Source organism: Oxyura jamaicensis, chromosome 1, assembly GCF_011077185.1.
Source record: "Oxyura jamaicensis isolate SHBP4307 breed ruddy duck chromosome 1, BPBGC_Ojam_1.0, whole genome shotgun sequence".
NCBI lineage: Eukaryota > Metazoa > Chordata > Aves > Anseriformes > Anatidae > Oxyura > Oxyura jamaicensis.
The window spans coordinates 159472815-159485530 of record NC_048893.1 but is presented as its reverse complement, the minus strand read 5'-3'; the positions used below and the strand labels follow the sequence as shown (position 1 = coordinate 159485530).

At 34.1% G+C, this 12716-nt stretch overlaps 1 long non-coding RNA gene across 8 annotated transcripts in view; it reads left to right on the top strand.

Annotated features, from left to right (window-relative positions):
- LOC118163342 overlaps positions 1–12716 on the top strand; it is a 198272-nt gene that overhangs the window by 125548 nt on the left and 60008 nt on the right. The gene's annotated exons all lie outside the window — the stretch shown is intronic.

The following is a 12716-nucleotide window of genomic DNA, read 5'->3' as shown; positions in this document are numbered from 1 at the left end:
CCCGTAAATTTTATGTTCAAACCATAAGCATGCTTAGCGTCACAGACAGTTCTGTAGTTTCTGTGGATTTTTCTGGATGACCCTTCACTTCTGGAACTAAGCACCCAAGTCTTCTGCTGAATTTATCTTCTGGTGTTGGTAGGACTGTATCCACCAGATGCATGGATCTGACAGAAAAGCTGCTAGCATTTGTTCAGTGAATATTTCTGCTGAGCTTGCAGTAGCTAGGTCCTCTAGAGTATTGTACAGCTTTTTCCAAATGTAATAATTAGGATTTGTTGGATGAGTAGGACAAGCTGATTGTCATTTAGCAGTGCCTTTTTCTCTATTACCACATGTGCACTACTTGTTTTTGCTATTGTAAAAAATAAAGTAGGACTGCATTTTCCTCCTCTTGTTTTCATCATAATGCTCAACTTGCCTCTAAACTTTTAATATCTTCCTCTGTTTCGTAATGTTTGACCTAGCTATCTTAAACTAGGGCTCACACAAGGATCACAGAACCCAGAGCTCCATGGTAAGAAATTATTTTGGAGATCAAAGATTTCATCCTTCCTTCAGTTTTATCACGTCAGCAGAAGGGCAGTGAGCTTACAGTGAAGGACATGATTCAAGCCACAGCACAGCCAAGTTTCTATGACTCCCTATGGTCCCTTTTTGTGAGCTATGCTCTGGGCAAGTCTTGTGTTGAATTTCCTTTCCTTGGAAGTCAAGGAGCTAATGAGGCTGCTGTATATCCTTCAGCTTCATCTGGATATACAGTGGAGGTACATAGTCTGATATATAGCAAAGATCCTTATTAGAGGTGTAAACTTATAGCCTATACTTTCATGAGATCTTCATTTATACTCAGATCACACAGGAACTAGAATAAAAGATACTTTGTAATCTTCTCATCTGACTGACAGCATGGTGTACAATTCATCACTGCAGCAGCATCTTCCTATTGTCATGTTCTGTGTTTGGAAAATGCTTAAAGGACTTTTGTTTCTAGATGACTTAATATGATATTGATCTCTGATTTTTCATATAGTTCACTAAACTGGTTGTTGTTTTTATTTTTCAGTGTTATTAGCAACAATGAGGGAATGCATTACCTGCTGGCTATCATTAGGCATTAGAGGAAGAGAAAATAAGCTATTCACATTTACTTCTTGTTATACATGACGCATCAACAATATTTGGTAAAGATGTTCTGTTTTTCTCTGGATTTGTTTCTGTGTTTTATTTACTGGAAAGTCTGACCCTATTTATTACAGCATGTTCCTTGTGAATTTCTTTTATAGTGGATGATTTAAAAAAAAAAAAAAATCAGGTGATTTTGCAGAAAATTAAGAGAAACTGCTATGAAATTTTTATTCTAATGAAAATCTGAAATCAATACTTCACTTAAAAATAAACAAATAAATTTTAAAACAGATAACTTTGATACATGCTCAGGAGGGTATTTCTTTGTTAATTTCACGGAAAACACAGCTGCAGAATTTTGTAGATATCACAGAGATCTCAAAAGTGGGACTTTTTTCACACACTGAAAACAAAATAAAACAAAAGGATGGATTCAAGAAGATGCTAATAAGTACAAGATAAACATTATATAAATGTTACATGATGACATAGCTGGTTACCTCTTTTCCAAAGATATGGTTATCACTATGTTGATATTTTTCTATTATGAATATGTCTCAAAGATCAGCCAAATTAACATTGAAAAATTCTTAACTCATGGATATTAAAGGTAAGTGTGATGCCTTCAACACAAAGATGAAATTAAAAATGATTTAATTACAGTGTAAGTCTCAGTGCCTCTCTTCTGACTTTGTCTAGTGTGTGGGCAGAAAATGGACACTAGGGCAGCTTAAGTACACAATTACAAAGAGCGCACATAACTTAATGTGCTGCAGATATACATTCTGGGGCTTATTATCTGTCTTCCTTTTCTGTTCCTGGAAAGGAAGAGGTACTTCTAAAGAGAGAATGATTCATGTTAACACAAATGTAGGATTTAAAAGTAGGTGAGAGAAAATACATCCCAAATGAATCTGTTTCCCTGCATTAAATGTGAGAGCCCACCATGACTAAACTGGACACAGATGTCCCAGCTGCAGAGACCTCAACTTAGTGGAGCTTAATACTATTCTTCTTTAGGGGAGGGCAATGCTGATGATTTCTCAAGGAAACCAGGTATATGTCCATGTGTATTCCTCTGACTATCTTTGTATCTCTGATTCACTGGTAACTTCTGAATCCATTGGTGTTGATTTCTGTGATTCTGTGATTCTAATTTTAACTTCGTTTGACAAAGAATGGTGGTCTGAAAGATGTGTGAATTCTCAACTAGTTGAAAAATATTATTTATTTGGGGATATTTTTTTTTCATCACAAAAATACTACTGTAAAAATCAAGATTTCCTAACTGAAACTCCTACGAATGATTTTAGAGACTGCCTAGAAGGAGAGCATGCTCATCCACTGCTTTTGTAATTCCCATTAGGGACATTTCTCTGACCTATTTAAAGATACGCAATCCTCCTCTTTACTTGTAACTTTCACACAGGCCATCTGATGCTTCCAAAATTCATAGGATAGAATTAATCCTACAAAATTTCAGTTGTTGTTTTTTGTTTGTTTGTTTGTTTTTGTTTTGTTTGTTTGTTTGTTTTTCCCTGCTTGTTTTTCCCCTTGACTGTTAATATTCTTGGTATATGAGCAGCTCAATTTTTAGGAAAAACTGAGTTGTGATGTAGAGAGAAAACTGAGGAGATGCGTAGTAATATTTTTATACTATATAGAAGATGTTGGAAAAGGTCAGGAATTAATGGGCTTAAATTAATGAGATTCTGGTTAGACATCTGGGAAACATTTCTAACAGTAAAGTGGCAGACTGAGTTGCCTAGGAAGGCTGTAAGATTTCCATCAATGGAAGTTTTAAAAACAGGTTGAACGAACCTCTACCAGGATTGGTGCAGTTTTAACTGATCCTGCCCTGAGGATTCTATTAAATTTCAGTGACTTATGGTCTCCACTCACAGAAGTTATACTTTATACCACAAAAGTACGGTGCAAAAGACACATAGCAGAAGACAGTAGAAGCTTATCAGGAGATGCTGCTTTCTTATGCCTTTCTTTCCCCTCCTTGCCTTCTTGTTTCTCCCCTTCCAAAGCATGGGAGAGCAGTGCAGCCTCTGCAAGCGTGGAGTCAGAGAGGAAGGATGTGCTCTGCACACTGGGCAAGACTTTTTGGTGTGTTACAGGTACATAATCTTTCCGACTATTTGCTCTGGCCTTATCTTAATTAAGTGGCTGGGGAAAATACCCATTTCTCAGATCTGGATGTATTCTCCAACCATGTCCTTTACTCAGGTCTAGGATGAGAGCCTTTTCCTTCTCTGCCCCAGAAACTGGAGCCTAAGGTCAACAAGGAAGGCTGGGTCTCCCAGTGAGTCTTACTCTACAGCAGTGGTGCTGAGACCATGGTACCTTTCAGTAGGATTTCATTATGTTGCTGCCCTCCATCCCTGTCTTTCTCTTCATAATCATGAAGCCGCCTTCTCTCTTGTTCTCTCCTTACTATTCATTTGATTCCTTCAAACCTATCCCGATAGACTTCTTTTTCCCCTACTATTTATTCACAATTATCTCCTCATTTGCCATTTATCTTATTTTTTTTTCCTCTCCCCATTTTCCTTCTCTTTGAATATGTCCTTTTATCCAGACCCACTATATTTCTCAGTTATATGTTTCCTCATTCAAAACTAAATCCTTTTGTTCCAAGTTAGACTAGTTTAGGGTAATTGAAATAAAGTAAGATCTATGTAAATATAGACAGCTGTGGAAGTTTACTGTTATATATTACAATACTTAGAAAAAAATATGCCTTTGATTGAATTAGATAAACTTACATTGCTTGAATCTTCTTCCCTTCTGCAGTCCTCCATACTACCCCATTACAAATAATAATAATAATGATAAAATAAAAATAAAAAATAGCTTTTTTGTTGTTGGTGTTTTGATTTGGTTTGGTTTTGTCATTTTGTAACAAAACTGAGATCAAGTTATAAATTTTTCTGGTTTTCTTCTGAGAAAAGGTTATCTCTCAGTCTGAAAGTAAGGCCACTATAATTGCCATCTCTTTGAAGTCCCTGGACATACGTGAGACTTTAACAGCTATGGACCTAACACAGGGGAAGTAAAATATACCTATAACATTTGCAGAACTGAATCTTCTTTGGATTTGTTTTCTGCTTTCTTCTATTAATGAGACTTACAATAATCTTACACTGCTTTTCTCAGTGGTCTTCTTGTTTTCCATTACTGTGTACTATCAACTTTTAAAAATGTTTTTTAAAATGAATTAGATCCTAATATAAAGAAAGATCTTAATCTTATTAGATCTTAATATACAGATACTTCATTTTAATGCTTTATTCTTTCTAAAACTGCTAGTATGCTTTAAATAGGTGATGTGTTGCCTTAGGTATGAAAATTCCAAATGTTTCTGACCCTTATTTTGGCCATCTGTCACAAAGTTCGTGGATTAATGTTGGGTGCTTTAAGTCTTGGACTTCCATGCATTTAAAGAACCAAAATTGGCAGCATTGGGTCCCAAAACAAAGCCAGAGAAGGACCCTTCAGTCAAATTTTTAAGGAACTTAAAACAGATGATATGAAAAAAGCACTCGAGTTCAAGGGAAAATTGTATTAAGTACCTACAAACTTTTCTGTAACATATTATTTTTAAGGTTCATCTTCCCCATTTTATTTATATGAAGGGATTTTCTTTGCTTTGAGTAATAATGCATTAACATATTGTTGTGTTAGCTGAGAGATGGATTGATCAGATACCGATAAGATTGTGAGTCACTGTACTACTTGAAAGATTAGGAGGTGCTGGTATAAAAATAATTCATTTGTAACAGGCCAAATAATGTAATGCAAGGGAATTCCTTGTACTAGGTACTATCTCCTTTAAATTGCTTTTTACCTTTGAATTATATATACATTTTGTAATATTATGATACACAGCACAGATATATAGTAACTGATACAGAAAGCCTGGTTCTGACACCACTGGTCTGATGGGAGACTTCAACAGATTGTTCAGCAAGCTCTGAATTACCACACAGTTGCCAACAAACAAAAAATGTTTTGTTCAATTTTGGATTTCTTTTTTAGTATTAAAGACTACATGAGAGTATAAAAAACGTTTAATGCAAGTTAATTTGTGCAGCTCCTATCACTAAATCTTATATATATATATATATCTATCACTGAAATATACAATACAAGTTCACTAAACATGAGGTAGTTCACAATTAGAACATGTATATCTCAGGCTGTATTAGTTCTGCAAATACATACTTTGCTACAAAATATCCTGCTCCATTGCACTGTAAATCATTTCACAATGTATAAAAGTAGTGATATACAGGTGTATATATAAATACATATACATTTGTATAATCTTTGGTTAATAAATGTATATGTAACTTGGGACTAATTAGGAGAGAGAGAAGGAAAAATAAATGTAAAAGTGTATTAAGAGAAAGCAAGGTAAGTTGGTCAGCCATCACAGGAACTAAAATTTAGGGGGAAAAAAAAGTGACTTAAATACTGTGTAACCTGGGGATACTTATTAAGCCATCAGTGGGGAGCAAGATGATGATGTCACATCTAGCAGAGGGAGGAAGACTCAAAAGTTGGATCAGATCCAGCTTATGCTGTAGATTTATGCAGTTAATTTTGTCCCTTGACTGCATTCAGATGAGCATTTTGCCTCGACATACACCAAGAAAATTGCTGCATTATAGCTGTGTTAATGGTAATCAACATGCTAATGAGCACCAGCAAGTCGTTATAGAAAAGAGAGGTTCAAAGATGTATAACCTAGAGAAGAAGATGAAGTAAGTCTTTAGGGAATGCAAGTGTCTTGTTTGTAGGTCATAGATTATTTGTTTTGGTCATTGCAGAGCACAGGGATTTTAATTTAAGGACTGAAAAAGATTAAGCTTTTTGAATTTTAGGAGTAGCATAACTTAATTAAATATATGCCCATGAAGTAGAAAGAAAACAGCACTGGACTGTTTTTATTCTGTTCTAATGTGTTCCTTGATAGCTATTGCATGAGTGTAGTGCATGTCTTTCTTGACATGAATCTAACACTTATTTATGTTCAGTATTAAATCAGAATAATTCTACACTTAAAGCATTTTGTATTTTGCTAATGATGCAAAGTAAAAGAGGAAAGGTTTTGCAGAAAGGAAATCAGAGCAAGTATGTCAAAGTATAACGTGAACAGTATAATCAGGGGAAAACAAAAATCTATCAGTGTTTAAGAGATGTCAGGAAGATAAAAGAAACCATGCAAAATAGTAGTTATAAAATTATAAAAATCATAGGAAGCATGCAAAAGCTAAATTGTTAAATGTTGCCCTATTTAATTCGAGTTCTTATTTCAGCTTCAAAAGGTTAATGTGTTCTCTGCTACTCAGAAAAGAATATGTATATACATTTGTATAGTTTTCTCAGAGAGAAAATGGGATTCGATAAGGACTACATATGTTTTGTGGCAAGCCCTTGGGAAGGGGGAGGCAGAAATAATGAGAGAACAATTTTATGAAATACCACCAAAAATCTAGGCAGACCAGTTTTGTACTTCAAAGAAACCAACCCCATATATTAGCAACTAGCTGAAGTAGCTCAGTTTCACAGGAGAACAGCATCTCATGAGTTCAACATGAAAAATAGGAACATGGGCGTTAAAAGGACATCTGCATTTAGGTGGTTAAACTGGGCATATTAAGCCTTTTCTGGAACTCTAGAAGCTAGAGATTAAACTAGTTTAAACATTAAAGAAGCAAACACCGGGCCAAATGCCTTTATTTTAGTCCTATTACTGATGGGTCTTAGAGGGAAAAATAACTTTCTATTGAAAACTACACATATGGAAAACTGTCCACACAATCTACATGCATCCATAAGCACTGGGAGTATCTTTACCTTTACATCATTGGTCTAATACTTTTCTCTAAGGAATGAGGTCTTGTTTTGTAGTGTCACTTCTTTACAGCCTTTTCTGTCACATTTATTGAATTTTTCTTCAAAATAAGAAAATTAAAGAATGCATCACAAAACAATCTTATCTTAAACAATGGGGACAAAAAGCCAAGGCTGTCACTGACATTTGCAATACACTGCTGTAAACTAATCTGCTCAATCAGTATCTCTAACTCCCAGTGCCTAAAACTCATCTTAGATCCTACAATAAAAAGGTTTCAGCTCCTTCAAATTGTCATGTGTGTGTTAACATTCTAAGACAATTTTAATTCTTCATCTAAAAACTGAGACCGCTTTTACGTATGGTGTTTTCCGGGGGCATCAGTGCCACAGGCTAAAGGTGCATCTCAGCCCCACTAGATTTTACCATTTGAAATATCTAATCTAATGTCATTATTGAATCTTTATAGTAAATAGAGAGGAATTGGTATTTCCAGGGGATGGAACCACTCTTAAGTAGACAGAGAGGACACAAAAGTTACCAACACAGGCTACCAGTACTGTTTGAAATGCTTTATGGTCCTGAGTTGCCAGCACAATGTTGATTAGGTAGAAGCAATGGGAGACTAAACTCTTTTGAAATGTCATATGGAGGCCAGGTAAATACCCCTGGGCATGTGAATTACATGTGGGTAACTGAATTGAGGTGCACCTACCCAAGACAAGATGTCTTATAAGAGCACCTATCTCCATCTTTTGACTACAGGAGGTGTTTTGCAGTAAGAACCTACCTCTTAGACTGTCCATATAAGAGGAAACACACTTTAACTGTGCTTAGTAAAAATTAAACCTTCTTCTTTAAAGACATTTGTGCTCTGTTCCTGCAAGTACCTTTCAAAGGTCTCAGAAAGTCAAGCTTTCTACTTATTTTCTAAAGACACTACACAGTAATCACTTCTCTTCCTCTCAGAAGTAACCACCACAACAACAACAACAATAAAATTAATGAAGGATTGTTCAGAAAATTGCAGTCTTGACTAGGGCAATATATGTCACTTGTACTCATGGACAGAAAAAAAAAAAAAAAGAAAGAGAAAGAGATAAATTCTGCAGATGAACCAGTACAATAACAAATAATGGAAGAAAAGATAAGAGAAGCCACAGAACTGAAACCAGTGCACAATGTACAGGGTGAAGGATACAACATCTTGTATGATCTCAGGAAAAGTCACTGCTCAGCAATGAACAAACCTAAAAAGCAAGTAAATACAGATTGCTGAACAAACAGAAAGGTATATGAAGTCAGGACTGATTGCAGAAAATGTTGAAGGATGGCCAAATTATGCTGGAGAAAAAATGTAAATGGTTTACCTTATGTCAAGAACAAATATCAGTTCAGCAGTTCAACATAAAGGTAGACTCAGTTGCATAAACTTGGTCTGCTACTACTAATAAAGTTCCTTTAGGGTACTAAAGACACCTCATCTAGGCAGCTGATGGATATTGCACAAGACCTGTTGGAAAGCTAAGTATTTCTGAGGTGTAAGCAAGAGTACAGATAAGGCCTAGGAGGAACTGAGAGCAATCATCATTTTCCAAAGGTGAAACACAAAAATAAAGAGGTGGATTAGTTAGGAAGGATGCATAGGGTACATAACGTAATACCTATATATAACACCCTAAGTATTAATGCTCTCAGCATAGATATTCCAACGAAGTGCCTACTTTTAGAGGTGGATATTTTATATTTTATTATTTTATTTCTTTAATATTCCAAACATAGCCAAAACTTACAAAGGAAGCTGAAAGAATTGAAGCATTGTATTAGAAGGTTTCTTTCAGTCACCTGAAGAGCCAAAGGTTTTATTTCTTTAACAGCTGTCTTAGAAAATTTTGCTTTTTGACCCATAACATGTCCCCAAAGGAAAACGTGAAGGAGGAATATTTCCGTCTCCATGTAGAGAGGGAATATTGACTACGTTGGTAAAGTCTAAGCACTTTAGGAAGTAAGGCATGCTGGCAGTTTTCCAACATAAGAAAAACTAATGGTATCTTTTTACTACCACCTTTTGGAATATAAGCTAATCAAATCCTGAAGTATTTAATCAAATACTGATGACCTTATTAAGATTCCTTCCAGGAAGGAAATTATTAAAAGGCATAGAATTTGTGGCAGGCAAGGTACTATTCTATGAGTGATCATGGTGAATTCTATGCAGTTTAAATAGGAACCCCAAAGAAAATCAAGTATGCAATTTCTTTTCACAGAAATTTCTAATCCATTTCTAATCAATTTCTAATCCTAATTTCTAATCCACTATGAATAATAATAAATAAATAAATAAATAAATAAATAAAAAGCAAAGTAATGGAAATTTCAAAAATATATTTTTTTCCCACTAGTCCCTAAAGAATTAGACAATAACTTTAAACTAACAACTTAAGTATTTTTAAACTGAAATAATATAACTAGGACAAATACCCTTTACAAAAGAACAGGAACCTGCCAAATTTAAAATTCAGAGCCACTGAAAAACTGAAAAATACCTTGAATTCTGAAGGAAAGAAGAATATTCAGTCACTGAAATGCCATGAATCTTAAAGAACTGCTAAAATATTTTCTAGAAGAAATATTTTCTTCCAGATTAAATGTATCAAAGCCATAATAGTTTCTCTTGACATATAAGGATGAAAATAAAAAGAAGACCTTCAGGTATAGCCTGTTACTGGTCACTGCTCAAGTATTAAAAAAAAAAAAAAAAAAAAGGTACACACAATTTTTTCCTTTAGGTGTTGTGTACTTTGAAATCATGAAATTTTGAAACAATTAAATACTTTTCAAGGCCATTATTAAAGTATTTTAGACTTCCCACAGTTAACAGTGTTATCTATTGTGATCTTCAATATATTCTGATCAATTTTTCTGAAAGACCACATGGCCACATATTTTCATCCATTTATGGTCATAAAGAGAAGGAAGCAGAATACTAACATTTCTGATGCAAAAATCTAGCAGGAAGTTGTGCTGAAGAGAAAAGCACATTGGAAGAAAATTAAACCACTCAGTATTTACCTGATTTTAAATTAAGTGTGGGTTTCTGGGTTCTATGTAGTTTTCAGCATATTGTCTTTCAAGTACATTTGAGAGACCTTGTGTTTTCCACCTCACCTCAAGCTGCTGTTCTAGAGGAGAACATTCTAGAGGAGAACATTGCTGTTCTAGAGGAGAAAATTGCTTTTTCTTAAACAGCGACATCTACTGCCATCTGAGATATCCAACCCAACTTTCCAGTTCTCATTCCTACGTCACGTCTCCCAATTCCATGTAGATAGGATGTTTCCTGGCAGCACTAGAAGGATAGAACCTTGAACAAGGTTCATAAAAGGACTTTTTGATTATTAAAATTCAGACCAAAAAAAAAAAAAAAATGTAAATTCTGCATTAGAAAGGATGAGACTATATCTTCCATAGAATCATCATCATAGAATAATTCAGGTTGGAAAAGACTTCTAAGATCTTCTAATCCAACCTTTAACCTAGTACTAAAATCCACCACTAGACCATGCTACTAAATTCTAAATCTTAAAAGTCAATAAAAGAAAGATAGAGAGAAAGAATGTGGGAAAGGACCTTAAAGCTCATTCTATTCTACCCCCTCTGGCATGGGCAGGGATGCCACCCACTAGAGCAGGTTGCCCAGGGCCTCATCCAACCTGGTCAAACCTTTGAACAGGGATGGGACATCCACAAATTCTCTGGGTAACCTGTTCAAATATATATGTCTATGTTTGTATCATTATATACTACTATATATTGCTATATATAGTAAACTAGACATAAACATAGCATATTGCCTCGTAATTATATTATTATTGACCAAATATGTATCTTCAGCAGAAATGTTGGACTACACTGTGTTGTGTTTGCTTATTCTCATGTATCAGTCAGTTTCTATGCAAGGTTTAACAGATTTCTGTAGGCACAAAGTAATGTATATACAGAACTACTATATTCAGTTTCAAGTTTCCTAGAAACTTGTCTCAGCAACAAATATGTTCTCCAGTAGAATTTATATGTAACACAGGAAAACTGCTGTTTCTTCTGCTAAATATAATCTTTAAAGAGAAACAAACAAAGTAACTTTTGTGCACATCTTCTATGTATTAGGAAAGTGAGAATTGAAAGAAGAAAAGAAAATGATGTCTGCTTCTGGAATTTCAACTCTCATTTACGATCTGTCTTCCACCTTTCAAAGAAAATAATGAAGTTAATTTGTTCATTGGTGAATCCAAATTTACAAAAACACTTAGGTATGCTTGCAAGCCCTCTTCTGCTTTGGACAAACAGCTAACCTAAGAATTGAGAAAACACTAAAACACTATGAAATCTGGGGCAGAATTGGAAGATAAGCTTCCTTAGTCTAACAAATGATGCCAGGTTTCCTCTTTTGCTTTGGTTCCATGTGTGTGTGTATTTGTGTAAAAATGCACTTTAGCCTTTTTTAAAATTATTTTTTATTATTAAAAAAATCCCTAAGAATTCCAGGGACATTACAGACTATTTCTGCTTGGCTACAAAGAACATAATATTCTAGTTTACTGAAAATCCAAGAAAATAAAGTATATCCAACAGCATTTTCTTCTTTCTTATGCATTCTTTGTGGTGAAGCTGAGTGTATGCCCTTAGGTTTTTTTCACTATATATGTAGATGTGGAGAGAAAATCAGCTACTTTCTCACAGGATCAGGGACTGGTTAAATTAAAATGGTTGAAGATAATTTGTTGATTTTTTTTTTTTTTTTTTCCACAGTATTCATATACTAGAAGCATCACCTCAGTTCAGCTATTTTAACATAATGTAATTCTACAAAATATTGTTTTAGTCACAAAGAAATTCTATAAAAGAAAGTATATTGGATAAAGTATTGCTCATGGTGTAATTTTAATTCTGAAATATCTTGCTAAGAGGGCTTATTTAAATAAGTTCTATCTGAGATGAATATTTAGAAAAAAAATCCTACAGGATGATTTATAGAAAAATTATATGAACAGAATGAAGGACAGAAGAATTTTATTAGAAAAGAGACTCATTTCCACAAAATATAAATTATACCTTTTAGAAAATATATTGAATTTTATTAATATTCTGTAGACAGCCTGAAGTGTTAATCTCCACCCTTACCTTTAAGATTTTCATTATGAGTTACAAGGTGTATTTACCCTTTAACCAAATAATTTTTGAGTGCTTCAATGCAGCCTTGACTGTAGTTTACATACCTTAAAAATATTTTCCTTTTAGATTCAAAGATTACTTTATGACAATTTTCTATATAAAATCCTCGATGAAACATTTACATGTATATGAACATATACTTGCAGTTTCACATATGCATGTGCATTTATGTAAATATGTTATATACATATAGACATCCAATTTAAAAATATTTTATATTTTCATTAGAGATATAAACTTTATTATTTCTACTTTGTACATAGGTTATTGATCTTTACCACTTGTGCATACATTTTCTAATCTCAATTACCTAACCAGTCTGGCTGACACTGAATTTATTTCTGCCTATCTGGGAGTCAATATAGAGAGAAACATACCAACAGTTCATTAAGTAGGGAAAATTGGATAATCAATAATATGTTTACAATTATTTCCCGTTATTCTTTCTTTCTTTCTTTCTTTCTTTCTTTCTTTCTTTCTTTCTTTC